This window comes from Arachis ipaensis, chromosome B1 (genome assembly GCF_059453495.1).
Source record: "Arachis ipaensis isolate K30076 ecotype BB chromosome B1, ASM5945349v1, whole genome shotgun sequence".
NCBI lineage: Eukaryota > Viridiplantae > Streptophyta > Magnoliopsida > Fabales > Fabaceae > Arachis > Arachis ipaensis.
In genome coordinates this window covers 43,945,826-43,961,200 of record NC_142436.1, presented here as the reverse complement: position 1 = coordinate 43,961,200, position 15,375 = coordinate 43,945,826, and positions in this window count along the sequence as shown.

Here is a 15,375-nt window from a genome sequence, read left to right as displayed (position 1 = left end):
GTTATTTGAGGTATTTCAGTTTAATCTTGCTTTATTTTATTTGTGTTGCTGTTTCTCCCATCTGAAGACATTTTTATTCCAGTAGATTTACTTTTTTCCTTTTGATCTTGGTTAAGAAATTAGTAACTCAGGAGTTATCAAACTCAAACATGATTGATAATTGTTATCTTTGTTAATTAAATTGAACTTCAATAATCCCAATCTTTTCTTAGGAAATAATTAGGATCTGAAGATCAAACCAATTAATCCCTTGACCTTCCTTTATCTTAGTAACGGTTAACAAAGTGGAATTAAGATTCAATTCTCATCATCATTGATAAAGATAACTAGGATAGGACCTCCAATTTCTCATACCTTGCCAAAAGTTTATTTACAGTTATTTATTTATTATACTTGCCATTTAAATTGCTTGTTCTTCATTTACTTTATTTGCTAATTAGACTATTCACTCCTCATTCTCAAAACCCCAATTTACAATCTCCATAACCAATAATAAGAACATACTTCCCTATAGTTCCTTGAGAAGACGACCCGAGGTTTGAATACTTCGGTTATCAATTTATTTAAGGGTTTGTTACTTGTGACAACCAAAACGTTTGTACGAAGGGATTTCTGTTGGTTTAGAAACTATATCTACAACGCGGCTATTTTTATAAATTCTTTACTGGCAAAAATCTCTAACGTCAGTGTACTCTACTTCTTCCTTCTTCTCCTCTAGAGCTTCTTTTTCAAGTAGCTCCACATTGACCTTGGTCTCAGAACCAGCTACTTTACCACTACTCAGTTGTATAGCCTTGCACACAACCCAATCCACACGTGCACCTTGCTAATGCATACGCGTTACATTGTTTTTTGGCCACCCATGCGTGGGCGTGACCGACGCGCACGCGTCATCCCTTAATGCTTCCTCTGATACAAAAATCAGAGAGTTGTGATGGAATTGTGTGAGAAGCACGAAAAGTCTTCGCACATACGTGTGACCGACGCTCATGCGTCACCTTCCCTTTTCTGCTTCTGATGCGTACGCTTGATGGACGCTTACGCATCACCTGCCTTCTTCTGTTTTCACGCACACGCGTGACCCATGCGCGCGCGTTGCCTGCCTGACTTCAGCAGCCTTGTTTCTTTTCCTTTCTTCTTCTTTCCTCTTCCGATCCTTTCTCACTTTCTTCTCCTCCCTTCCCATCTTTATGCTCTTTCATTTTCTTTTGTCAATTGCAGTTGCATACCTTCTTTCATTACATTTTAACTTTGTGCTTCTTCTCATTTTCTTTTCTAAGTTTGCTATTTTTCTGTTGGTGTTGACTTTTCTTACTCTACTGTTGACTATTTCTTGCATTGTTTTGGTGCTCCGTGACTTGTTTTGTATTTTTGGGTGATGATATTTCTAGGTCAACGCTTATCTTTTATGACACTTGCATTCTTTGTGCATTGATATTAACGTATATTGTCTTTCATAACCCACTCTTTCTTACTTACTATTTGCACGTTGTGCACCACACACAAAGATTAGTGCTTTCACCCCTTCTAAATCAATACCTTGTTTTTGTGCTTCATTATCATTGAGTTAGGATGGGACCGTAACCTCTCATGCTTATAACTAATCTTCCTTGTGTAATACTTTTTCGATATTTAGTTGACAAGCCCTTTGCTTATATTGCCTTCTCACTTACATGTTGTAGCTACCATCTAGTTGAGAATCCTACTGTTATTAGGCATTAGCCCCCTGCTTATGTTCTATTTGATTTCATATTTTTATTTTTGGGCTTAATTGTCTTCCTTTTTCTCTCCTTTCAGGCTGGCCACTAATGTGAAGATTTATACCGATTCAGAATTTAACAAAATAATTTCGTTGTGAGCATAGCCCAAACCGATAATCGATCCTCAAATCAAAGTTTAAATTTGTTTGTCACGAGTGCAAACTAATAAAAATACCGAAAGTATTAGATCTCGGGTCGTCTCTCAAAGGAATTACAGTGAGCTATGCATATTATTGGTTATGGCATCCAAGGGGGTTTGCGAATAAGGGGACAAGAAAGTTAAATGACAAGGAAAGTAAATCAAACAACTAAAGAAAGCAAGTAATAGAGAGAGACATTCATGGCAAGGATTGAGAATATAGGCTTTCTATCCTAGTCATTAATTATCATACAATAATTAACAAGAGCTAATCCTATTTAGTCATCTCCAACATTGGAAGAAGGTACAATGTTATCTTCACACGAGAGAAAGTCAAATAAGACTAGTTAATCTCAATCCACAAGTCCTAATCAACTTACTAATTGAATTAGCAAGAGGTTAGAGTCAATGAAAACAATATTAACTACAACCCTAGATCACCAATCTAAATTGGGTATTAATGACTCAAGATTGCCCAATTTCTCTTTCCAAGCCAAGAATTCTCAAAAAGCTACTCTAACATCCAACCAACCATTTTGTCAAAACTTGGAAGGCATAAAAGAAAAGCATGGTAAATTACAAGAATAGTAAATCTACAACTACCCAATGCAAAAAAAGTAAGAGTAACAGCTCAATTAAACAATAAAGGAACATAAAACATGAATTGCATTAAAAGGAAATCCAAATCCAACAAAAGTGCATCAACATAAAAGAGGCATAAAAAGGAAAATTAACAAGAGGAACTAAGGAAATTAAAGCAAATTAACAAGGAAAAGTAAAGGAAACTAACTCAAAACAAGTAATTAATCATAAATCTAAGATGAAAATAAACTAAAAAACCCTAATTTCTAGAGAGAAGAGGGAGCTTCTCTCTCTAGAACTAACCTAAGGCATGCTTCCTATACTAACTAATTGCTTCCCCCTTGACCCATCCTGAATTCTGGATGAAATAGCCTCAGAATTGAGTTGGACTTGGGCCTGAAGCTCAGAAATCGCCCCCAGTGGATTCACTTTAATGAGGTCACGTGCTGATTGTGATGCGTACGCATGGGTCACGTGTACGCATCGTCTGGCTTTTTCTTGTCACGCGTACGCGTCATGTCATGCGTACGCGTCGCGTGGACGACCTCCTCTTCACGCATGCGCGTCTGCCACGCGTGCGCGTCACTTTAAGCACTCCAAATCTTTGTTTTTCCATGAATTCCCCATCTTGCATGCTTTTCTCTTCACCTCTTTGATCTATTTCTTGCCCTTTCAATCATGAATTCACTAACAACTATATCAAGGCATCGAGTGGAATTAAAGGTGAATTAAAATTGGCAAATTTAAGGCCTAAAAAGTATGTTTTCACTCTTAAGCACAAATTTAGGGAGAATTACAAAACCATGATATTTCATTGAATAAATATGAGAAAAGTTGATAAAACCCACTAAATTAAGCACAAGATAAACCACAAAATTGGGGTTTATCAAACCTCCCCACACTTAAAACTAAGCATGTCCTCATGCTAAACTCAAGAAAGAAACAAAGGATATCAACATTTATTCAATGCAAAACTACCTAAATGCAACCTATCTAAATGAATGCAACCACTTGGTCAAAATAAATCAATTCCCAAGAATACATATATGAATATAAGGGCTAAAGGTATTAACAACCAAATCAAATCCACAATTGATTTAAGTTATTGAAAAGAATTTAAACTTGCAAGAAAAGAGATGATCATAGGTGAAAACATGTAATTGAGCAATCGAACCCTCACCGGATGTGTATCTGCTCTAGTCACTTAAGTGTATAGGGTTGATTCACTCAATTCTCCTCTAATCATGCTTTCCAAGATTTGTTTTTCATCTAACAATGAACAATTATTTCATGCATGCATACAAATATTATGAGGACTTATCCACAGGTTGTAATGGGGCTAGGGTCAAGGTAAGATTGTATTTGGTTAAGTGGACTAGAATTTGAATCTTTGATTAACTTAAACTTCTCACCTAATGATGAGCGGATAATTTATACGCTTTTTGGCATTGTTTTTAGTATGTTTTTAGTAGGATCTAGTTACTTTTAGGGATGTTTTCATTAGTTTTTATGTTAAATTCACATTTCTAGATTTTATTATGAGTTTGTGTGTTTTTCTGTGATTTCAGGTATTTTCTGGTTGAAATTGAGGGACTTGAGTAAAAATCAGATTCAGAGGTTGAAGAAGGACTGCTGATGCTGTTGGATTCTGACCTCCTTGCACTCAAAATGGATTTTCTGGAGCTACAGAACTCAAAATGACGCGCTTCTAATTGCGTTGGAAAGTAGACATCCAGGGCTTTCAAGAAATATATAATAGTCCATACTTTTCCCAATTTTAGATTACTCAAACTGGCGTTCAACGCCAGCTCTCTGCCCAATTCTGGCGTCCAGCGCCAGAAACAAGTTGCAAAGTGGAGTTCAACGCCCAAAATGGAACAAAAGCTGGCGTTCAACTCCAAGAATGACCTCTCCACGTGTAGACTTCAAGCTCAGCCCAAGCACACACCAAGTGGGCCCCGAAAGTGGATTTATGCATTAATTACTTACTTCTGTAAACCCTAGTAGCTAGTTTATTATAAATAGGACCTTTTACTATTGTATTAGACATCTTTTGATCATTTTTAGATCTCTAGATCTCCAAGGGAGGCTGGCCATTCGGCCATGCTTACCCTGTATTCACTTATGTATTTTTAACGGTAGAGTTTCTACACTCCATAGATTAAGGTGTGGAGCTCTACTGTTCCTCAAAGATTAATGCAAAGTACTACTATTTTCTATTCAATTCATCTTATTTTGCTTCTAAGATATTCATTCGCACTTCAATCTGAATGTGATGAACGTGACAATCATCATCATTCCCTATGAACGTGTGCCTGACAACCACTTCTGTTCTACATTAGATTGAATGAGTATCTCTTAGATCTCTTAATCGGAATCTTCGTGGTGTAAGCTAGAATGATGGCGGCATTCAAGAGGATCCGGAAAGTCTAAACCTTGTCTGTGGTATTCCGAGTAGGATTCAATGATTGAATGACTGTGACGAGCTTCAAACTCGCAATTGCTGGGCGTAGTGACAGACGCAAAAGGATAGTAAATCCTATTCCAGCATGATCGAGAACCGACAGATGAATAGTCGTGCCGTGACAAGGTGCGTTGACCACTTTCACTGAGAGGATAGGATGTAACCATTGACAAGGGTGATGCCTCCAGACGATTAGCCGTGCCGTGACAAGGCATTTGGATCATTTTCCCGAGAGAAGACCGAAAGTAGCCATTGACAATGGTGATGCATTACATAAAGCCAGCCATGGAAGGGAGTAAGACTGATTGGATGAAGACAACAGGAAAGCAAAGGTTCAGAGGAACGAAAGCATCTCTATTCGCTTATCTGAAATTCTCACCAATGATTTACATAAGTATTTCTATCCCTATTTTATTAATTATTTTTGAAAACCCCATTACTATTTTATATCCGCCTGACTGAGATCTACAAGGTGACCATAGCTTGCTTCATACCAACAATCTCCGTGGGATTCGACCCTTACTCACGTAAGGTATTACTTGGACAACCCAGTGCACTTGCTGGTTAGTTGTGCGAAGTTGTGAACCATGGTATTGGCATCATGTTTTTGATGCCATTACTAGGGAAAGAAAGAGCGATGAATTCTACATAATCAAAGTGTAATCACAATTTCTGCGCACCAAATTTTTGGCGCCGTTGCCTGGGATTGTTCGAGTTTGGACAACTGACCGTTCATCTTGTTGCTCAGATTAGGTAATTTTCTTTTTGTTTTGTTTTCAAAAATTTTTCAAAAATCTTTCAAAAATTTTTCTTTTGTTTTCGAAAAAAAAATCTTAAAATAAAAATGTTTTCAAAAAAAAATATATTTTTCTTCAGAATTTTTAAGAATGAATTCTAGTGTTTCATAAAGCATGTTGAAGCCTGGTTGGCTGTAAAGCCACGACTGTAGGGCATGATAGGCGTGTCATGTCTGGATTACATACTAAAGCTTGGCTGGCTATTAAGCCATGCCTGACCCTTTGATTGGAGCTTTAGACTAAGGAGCATAAGATTCCTGGAATTCATATTAAAAATTTTGGAATCCTTATTTTTGTTTTTCAAATAATTTTCGAAAAAAAAAGAAAAAAATACAAAAAAATTAGAAAATCATAAAAATCAAAAATATTTTTTGTGTTTGAGTCTTGAGTCATGTTATAAGTTTGGTGTCAATTGCATGTTCATCTTGCATTTTTCGAAAAAAATTCATGCATTCATAGTGTTCTTCATGATCTTCAAGTTGTTCTTGGTAAGTCTTCTTGTTTGATCTTTGCATTTGCATGTTTTGTGTCTTTTCTTGTTTTTCATATGCATTCCTGAATTCTTTATGTCTAAGCATTAAAGAGTTCTAAGTTTGGTGTCTTTCATATTTTCTTTGCATTAAAAATTTTTCAAAAATGTGTTCTTGATGTTCATCATGATCTTCATAGTGTTCTTGGTGTTCATCTTGACATTCATAGCATTCTTGCATGCATTCATTGTTTTGATCCATAACTTTCATGCATTGCATCATTTTTCTTGTTTTTCTCTCTCATCATAAAAATTCAAAAATCAAAAAAATATCTTTCCCTTTTTCTCTCTTAAAATTTCGAAAATTAGATTTGACTTTTTCAAAAAATTTTAAAATTTAGTTGTTTCTTATGAGTCAAATCAAATTTTCAATTTAAAAATCTTATCTTTTTTCAAAATATTTTTCAAAAATCAAATCTTTTTCATTTTTCTTAGTTATTTTCGAAAATTACAAAAATATTTTTCAAAAATCTTTTCTTAATTTTATCTCATAATTTTCGAAAATAACATCATCAATTAATGTTTTGATTCAAAAATTTCAAGTTTGTTACTTACTTGTTAAGAAAGATTTAAACTTTAAGTTCTAGAATCATATCTTGTGATTTCTTGTGAATCAAGTCATTAATTGTGATTTTCAAAATCAAATATTTTTTAAAAACTAATTTCTATCATATCTTTTCAAAAATATCTTCTTATCTTACCTTTTTTCAAAAATTTGATTTCAAAATATCTTTTCTAACTTCCTAACTTCTTATCTTTTCAAAATTTGTTTCAACTAACTAACTAACTTTTTGTTTGTTTCTTATCTTTTTCAAAACTACCTAACTAACTCTCTCTCTCTAATTTTCGAAAATATCTCCCTCTTTTTCAAAATTTCTTTTTAATTAACTAATTATTTCAATTTTTTAATCTTAATTTTCGAAAATTACTAACATTTTTCAAAAACTATTTTCGAAAATCACTAACTCTTTTTCAAAAATTATTTTCGAAAATTCCTTCTCTCTCATCTCCTTCTATTTATTCATCTACTAACATCTCTTCCTCATATCACCAAAAATCCGAACCCTCTCTCTCTCTCTGAGTTCAGATTTTCTTCTTCTTTTCTTCTACTAACACAAGGACCTCTATACTGTGGTATAAAGGATCCATATTATTATTATTATTATTTTTTCTGTGCCCTCTTCTTTGTCATATGAGCAGGAGCAAGGACAAGAATATTCTTGTTGAAGCAGATCCAGAACCTGAAAGGACTCTGAAGAGAAAACTAAGAGAAGCTAAAATACAACAATCCAGAGATAACCTTTCAGAAATTTTCGAACAGGAAGAGGAGATGGCAGCCAAAAATAATAATAATGCAAGGAGGATGCTTGGTGACTTTACTGCACCTAATTCCAATTTACATGGAAGAAGCATCTCCATTCCTACCATTGGAGCAAACAACTTTGAGCTGAAACCTCAGCTAGTTTCTCTGATGCAGCAGAACTGCAAATTTCATGGACTTCCATCTGAAGATCCTTTTCAGTTCTTAACTGAATTCTTGCAGATATGTGATATTGTTAAGACTAATGGAGTAGATCCTGAAGTCTATAGGCTCATGCATTTCCCTTTTGCTGTAAGAGACAGAGCTAGAGTGTGGTTGGACTCTTAACCTAAAGACAGCCTGAACTCTTGGGCTATGCTGGTCACGGCTTTCTTAGCCAAGTTCTTTCCTCCTCAAAAGCTGAGCAAGCTTAGAGTGGATGTCCAAACCTTCAAAAAAAAAAGATGGTGAATCCCTCTATGAAGCTTGGGAAAGATACAAACAGTTGACCAATAAGTGTCCTTTTGACATGCTTTCAGAATGGACCATCCTGGATATATTCTATGATGGTTTATCTGAGTTATCAAAGATGTCATTGGATACTTCTGCAGGTGGATCCATTCACCTAAAGAAAACGCCTGCAGAAGCTCAAGAACTCATTGACATGGTTGCTAATAACCAGTTCATGTACACTTCTGAGAGGAATCCTGTGAGTAATGGGACGCCTATGAAGAAGGGAGTTCTTGAAATTGATACTCTGAATGCCATATTGGCTCAGAATAAAATATTGACTCAGCAAGTCAATATGATTTCTCAGATTCTGAATGGAATGCAAGCTGCATCCAACAGTACTCAAGAGGCATCTTCTGAAGAAGAAGCTTATGATCCTGAGAACCCTGCAATAGCAGAGGTAAATTATATGGGTGAACCTTATGGAAACACATATAATCCATCATGGAGAAATCACCCAAATCTCTCATGGAAGGATCAAAAGCCTCAACAAGGCTTTAATAATGGTGGAAGAAACAGGTTTAGCAATAGCAAGCCTTTTCCATCATCCACTCAGCAACAGACAGAGAATTCTGAGCAGAATCCATCTAGCTTAGCAAATTTAGTCTCTGATCTATCTAAGGCCACTGTGAGTTTCATGAATGAAACAAGGTCTTTCATTAGAAATTTGGAAGCACAAGTGGGCCAGCTGAGTAAAAGGATCACTGAAATCCCTCCTAGTACTCTCCCAAGTAATACAGAAGAGAATCCAAAAGGAGAGTGCAAGGCCATTGACATAAGCACCATGGCCGAACCTGTAAGGGAAGGAGAGGACGTGAATCCCAAGGAGGAAGACCTCCTGGGACGTCCAGTGATCAATAAGGAGCTTCCCTCTGAGGAACAAAAGGAATCTGAGACTCATCTAGAGACCATAGAGATTCCATTAAACCTCCTTATGCCATTCATGAGCTCTGATGAGTATTTCTCTTCTGAAGAGAATGAGGATGTTACTGAAGAGCAAGCTGCCAAGTTCCTTGGGGCAATCATGAAGCTGAATGTCAAATTATTTGGCATTGAGACTTGGGAAGATGAACCTCCCTTGTTCACCAATGAACTAAGTGATCTGGATCAACTGACATTGCCTCAGAAGAGACAGCATCCTGGAAAGTTCATAATACCTTGTACCATACGCACCATGATCTTTAAGGTTCTGTGTGACCTTGGTTCAGGAATAAACCTCATGCCCCTCTCTGTAATAGAGAAACTGGGAATCTATGGGGTGCAAGCTGCTAAAATCTCATTAGAAATGGCAGACAATTCAAGAAAATAGGCTTATGGACAAGTAGAGGACGTGTTAGTAAAGGTTGAAGGCCTCTACATCCCTGCTGATTTCATAGTCCTGGATACTGGAAAGGAAGAGGATGAATCCATCATCCTAGGAAGACCTTTCCTAGCCACAGCAAGAGCTGTGATTGATGTGGACAGAGGAGAATTGATCCTTCAATTAAATAAGGACAACCTTGTGTTTACAACTCAAGGATCTCTCTCTGCATCCATGGAGAGGAAGCAGAAAAAGCTTCTCTCAAAGCAGAGTCAACCAAAGCCCCCACAGTCAAACTCTAAGTTTGGTGTTGGGAGGCCACAACTAAACTCTAAGTTTGGTGTCAAACCCCCATATCCAAACTCTAAGTTTGGTGTTGGGAGGTCTCAACAAAGCTCTGCACATTTGTGAGGCTCCATGAGAGCCCACTGTCAAGCTATTGACATTAAAGAAGCGCTTGTTGGGAGGCAACCCAATGTTTATTTATCTAATTTTCATTGTTTTTCATGTTTTATTAGGTTCATGATCATGTGGAGTCACAAAATAAATATAAAAATTGAAAACGGAATCAAAAACAGCAGAAGAAAAATCACACCCTGGAGGAAGACCTTACTAGCGTTTAAACGCCAGTAAGAAGCATGTGTTGGGCGTTCAACGCCAGAACAGAGCATGGTTCTGGCGCTGAACACCAGAAATGGGCAGCATCTGGGCGTTTGAACGCCAGAAATGCACCCTGGAGAAGAGCTGGCGCTGAACGCCCAGAACAAGCATGGTTCTGGCGTTCAACGCCAGAAATGGGCTACAAATGGGCATTCAACGCCCAGAACAAGCACCAATCTTGCGCTGAATGCCCAGAGTTGTGTGCAAGGGCATTTTGCATGCCCAATTTGGTGCAAGGTTGTAAATCCTTGAACACCTCAGGATCTGTGGACCCCACAGGATCACCTCAGGATCTGTAGACCCCACAGGATTCCCACCTACCTCCACTCACTTCTTCTCACCCCTCTTTCACACAATCCTATAAACACTCTTTCCCAAAACCCTTCACCAATCACCTCAATCGCTCTTCCCCATCACCTCTTCACCACTCACATCCATCCACTCTTCCCCATAAACCTACCTCATAAACTCCACCTACCTTCAAAATTCAAAATCAATTTCCCACCCAACCCCACCCTAAATGGCTGAAACACGCCTCCCCCCTCCTCTCCACATTTTCTTCTTCTTCTTCATCTATTCTTTCTTCTCTTGCTCGAGGGCGAGCAAAATTCTAAGTTTGGTGTGGTAAAAGCATAAGCTTTTTGTTTTTCCATTACCATTGATGGCACCTAAGGCCGGAGAATCCTCTAGAAAAGGGAAAGGGAAGACAAAAGCTTCCACCTCCGAGTCATGGGAGATGGAAAGGTTCATCTCCAAAGCTCATCAAGACCACTTCTATGATGTTGTGGCCAAGAAGAAGGTGATCCCCGAGGTCCCTTTTAAACTCAAGAGAAATGAGTATCCGGAGATCCGACATGAAATTCAAAGAAGAGGTTGGGAAGTTCTAACAAACCCCATCCAACAAGTTGGCATCCTAATGGTTCAAGAGTTCTATGCTAATGCATGGATCACTAGGAACCATGATCAAAGTAAGAACCCGAACCCAAAGAATTACCTCACCATGGTTCGGGGGAAATACTTAGATTTTAGTCCGGAAAATGTGAGGTTGGCGTTCAACTTGCCAAACATGGAAGAGAACGCACGCCCCTACACAAGGAGAGTCAACTTTGATCAAAGGTTGGACCAAGTCCTCATGGACATATGTGTAGAAGGAGCTCAATGAAAGATTGACTCAAAAGGCAAACCGGTTCAACTAAGAAGACTGGACCTTAAGCCTGTAGCTAGAGGATGGTTGGAGTTCATTCAATGCTCAATCATTCCCACTAGCAACCGGTCTGAAGTTACTCTAGACCGGGCCATCATGATCCATAGCATCATGATTGGAGAAGAGGTGGAATTTCATGAGATTATACCTCAAGAACTCTACAAGGTGGCTGACAAGTCCTCCACTATGGCAAGGTTAGCCTTTTCCCACCTCATTTGCCACCTATGCAATTTGGCTGGGATTGACATAGAGGGAGATATCCTCATTGAAGAGGACAAGCCCATCACTAAGAAAAAGATGGAGCAATCAAGAGAGCATAGAGAAGCTCATCATCAAGAAATCCCTGAGATTCCTCAAGGGATGCACTTCCCTCCATACAACTTTTGGGAGCAAATCAACACCTCCCTAGAAGAATTAAGTTCCAACATGGGACAACTAAGGGTGGAACATCAAGAGCACTCCATCATCCTTCATGAAATAAGAGAAGATCAAAAAGCAATGAGGGAGGAGCAACAAAGACAAAGAAGAGACATAGAAGAGCTCAAGGACATCATTGGATCCTCAAGAAGGAAACGCCACCATCACTAAGGTGGACTCATTCCTTGTTCTTACTTTCTCTGTTTTTCATTTTTTATGTTAAGTGCTTATCCATGTTTGTGTCTTCATTACATGATCATTAGTAGTTAGTAACTATGTCTTAAAGTTATGAATGTCCTATGAATCCATCACCTCTCTTAAATGAAAAATGTTTTAATTCAAAAGAACAAGAAGTACATGAGTTTCGAATTTATCCTTGAACTTAGTTTAATTATATTGATGTGGCGACAATGCTTCTTGTTTTCTGAATGAATGCTTGAACAGTGCATATGTCTTTTGAAGTTGTTGTTTAAGAATGTTAAATATGTTGGCTCTTGAAAGAATGATGACAAGGAGACATGTTATTTGATAATCTGAAAAATCATAAAAATGATTCTTGAAGCAAGAAAAAGCAGCAAAGAACAAAGCTTGCAGAAAAAAATAGGCAAAAAAAAAAGCAAGCAGAAAAAGCCAAAAGCTCTTAAAACCAAGAGGCAAGAGCAAAAAGCCAATAACCCTTAAAACCAAAAGGCAAGGGCAATAAAAAGGATCCCAAGGCTTTGAGCATCAGTGGATAGGAGAGCCTAAAGGAATAAAATCCTGACCTAAGCGGCTAAACCAAGCTGTCCCTAACCATGTGCTTGTGGCGTGTAGGTGTCAAGTGAAAACTTGAGACTGAGCGGTTAAAGTCAAGGTCCAAAGCAAAAGAAGAGTGTGCTTAAGAACCTTGGACACCTCTAATTGGGGACTTTAGCAAAGCTGAGTCACAATCTGAAAAGGTTCACCCAATTATGTGTCTGTGGCATTTATGTATCCGGTGGTAATACTGGAAAACAAAGTGCTTAGGGCCACGGCCAGGACTCATAAAATAGCTGTGTTCAAGAATCATCATACTGAACTAGGAGAATCAATAACACTATCTGAACTCTAAGTTCCTATAGATGCCAATCATTCTGAACCTCAATGGATAAAGTGAGATGCCAAAACTATTCAAGAGGCAAAAAGCTACAAGCCCCGCTCATCTAATTGGAGCTATGTTTCATTGATAGTTTGGAATTTATAGTATATTCTCTTCTTTTTATCCTATTTGATTTTCAGTTGCTTGGGGACAAGCAACAACTTAAGTTTGGTGTTGTGATGAGCAGATAATTTATACGCTTTTTGGCATTATTTTTAGTATGTTTTTAGTAGGATCTAGTTACTTTTAGGGATGTTTTCATTAGTTTTTATGTTAAATTCACATTTCTGGATTTTACTAAGAGTTTTTGTGTTTTTCTGTGATTTCAGGTATTTTCTGGCTGAAATTGAGGGACTTGAGCAAAAATCAGATTCAGAGGTTGAAGAAGGACTGCTGATGCTGTTGGATTCTGACCTCCCTGCACTCAAAATCGTTTTTCTAGAGCTACAGAACTCAAAATGGCGTGATTTCAATTGCGTTGGAAAGTAGACATTCAGGGCTTTCCAGCAATATATAATAGTCCATACTTTGCCCAAGTTTAGACAACGCAAACTGGCGTTCAACACCAGCTCTCTGCCCAATTCTGGCGTCCAGCGCCAGAAACAAGTTGCAAACTGGAGTTCAACGCCCAGAATGGCACAAAAGCTGGCGTTCAACTCCAAGAATGGCCTCTCCACGTGTAGACTTCAAGCTCAGCCCAAGCACACACCAAGTGGGCCCCGGAAGTGGATTTATGCATCAATTACTTACTTTTGTAAACTCTAGTAGCTAGTTTATTATAAATAGGCCCTTTTACTATTGTATTAGACATCTTTTGATCATTTTTAGATCTCTAGACCTCCATGGGAGGCTGGCCATTCGGCCATGCTTACCCTCTATTCACTTATGTATTTTTAACGGTAGAGTTTCTACACTCCATAGATTAAGGTGTGGAGCTCTGCTGTTCCTCAAAGATTAATGCAAAGTACTACTATTTTCTATTCAATTCATCTTATTTCGCTTCTAAGATATTCATTCGCACTTCAATCTGAATGTGATGAACGTGACAATCATCATCATTCCCCATGAACGCGTGCCTGACAACCACTTCTGTTCTACATTAGATTGAATGAGTATCTCTTAGATCTCTTAATCGGAATCTTCGTGGTGTAAGCTAGAATGATGGCGGCATTCAAGAGGATCCGGAAAGTCTAAACCTTGTCTGTGGTATTCCGAGTAGGATTCAATGATTGAATAACTGTGACGAGCTTCAAACTCGCGATTGCTGGGTGTAGTGACAGACGCAAAAGGATAGTAAATCCTATTCCAGCATGATCGAGAACCGACAGATGAATAGCCGTGCCGTGACAGGGTGCGTTGACCACTTTCACTGAGAGGATAGGATGTAACCATCGACAAGGGTGATGCCTCCAGACGATTAGCCGTGTCGTGACAGGGCATTTGGATCATTTTCCCGAGAGAAGACCGAAAGTAGCCATTGACAATGGTGATGCATTACATAAAGCCAGCCATGGAAGGGAGTAAGACTGTTTGGATGAAGACAGCAGGAAAGCAAAGGTTCAGAGGAACAAAAGCATCTCTATTCGCTTATCTGAAATTCTCACCAATGATTTACATAAGTATTTCTATCCCTATTTTATTAATTATTTTCGAAAACCCCATTACTATTTTATATCCGCCTGACTAAGATCTACAAGGTGACCATAGCTTGCTTCATACCAACAATCTCCGTGGGATTCAACCCTTACTCACTGATGGGATATTTTCGCGGAGAAACGAATTTCTCCAAAACACCCAAAACTAACCGGCAAGTGCACCGGGTCGCATCAAGTAATAATAACTCACGTGAGTGAGGTCGATCCCACAGGGATTGAAGGATTGAGCAATTTTTGTTTAGTGGTTGATTTAGTCAAGCGAATCAAGATTTGGTTGAGAGATTTGTGATTTGCAGAATTTAAATTGCATAGAAAGTAAAGGGAATGGGTAATTGTCATGAAATTAAAGAGAGCTGAAATTTAAAGTGCTGAATCTTAAAGAACAAGAAATTAAATGGCAGAAACTTAGAATGCAAGAAATGTAAATTGCAGAATCTTAAAGTGCAAGAAATGTAAATGGCTTGAATTGTAAAGGGAATTGGGAGTTAGATTTGCAGGAATTAAACAAGGGAAATTAAAATTCAACAAGCAGAGGAATAGAAGAACACTTGGATTGAATCAGATCTAGAAACATAATTGTAAATGAGCATGAAAATAGTAAACAGGGAATGGGAAATGGGAAATCCGGATCTCAGGACCCAAGAGACTAGAAAACCAAGTCTAGATCTCAATGCCTTCCTAGATCCAACAAGAACAATTGCAAAGGAAATTGTAAATTGCAAAGAATGTAGATGAAGAACAATTAACCGAAACTGAAATTCAATTAAGCAGAAAATTAAACAAGATTCCAAGGTGAGATTGAAACAGAATTTCTTCAATTCTCCACCCAAAATCCAAGACAAGAAAAGTAAAGAGTGCTGGGCAAGAACAAGGAAGAAGAGAGATCAATTCTCCTCCCAAATTCTCTTGAATTAAAACAACAATGCTAAGAAATGTAAAAG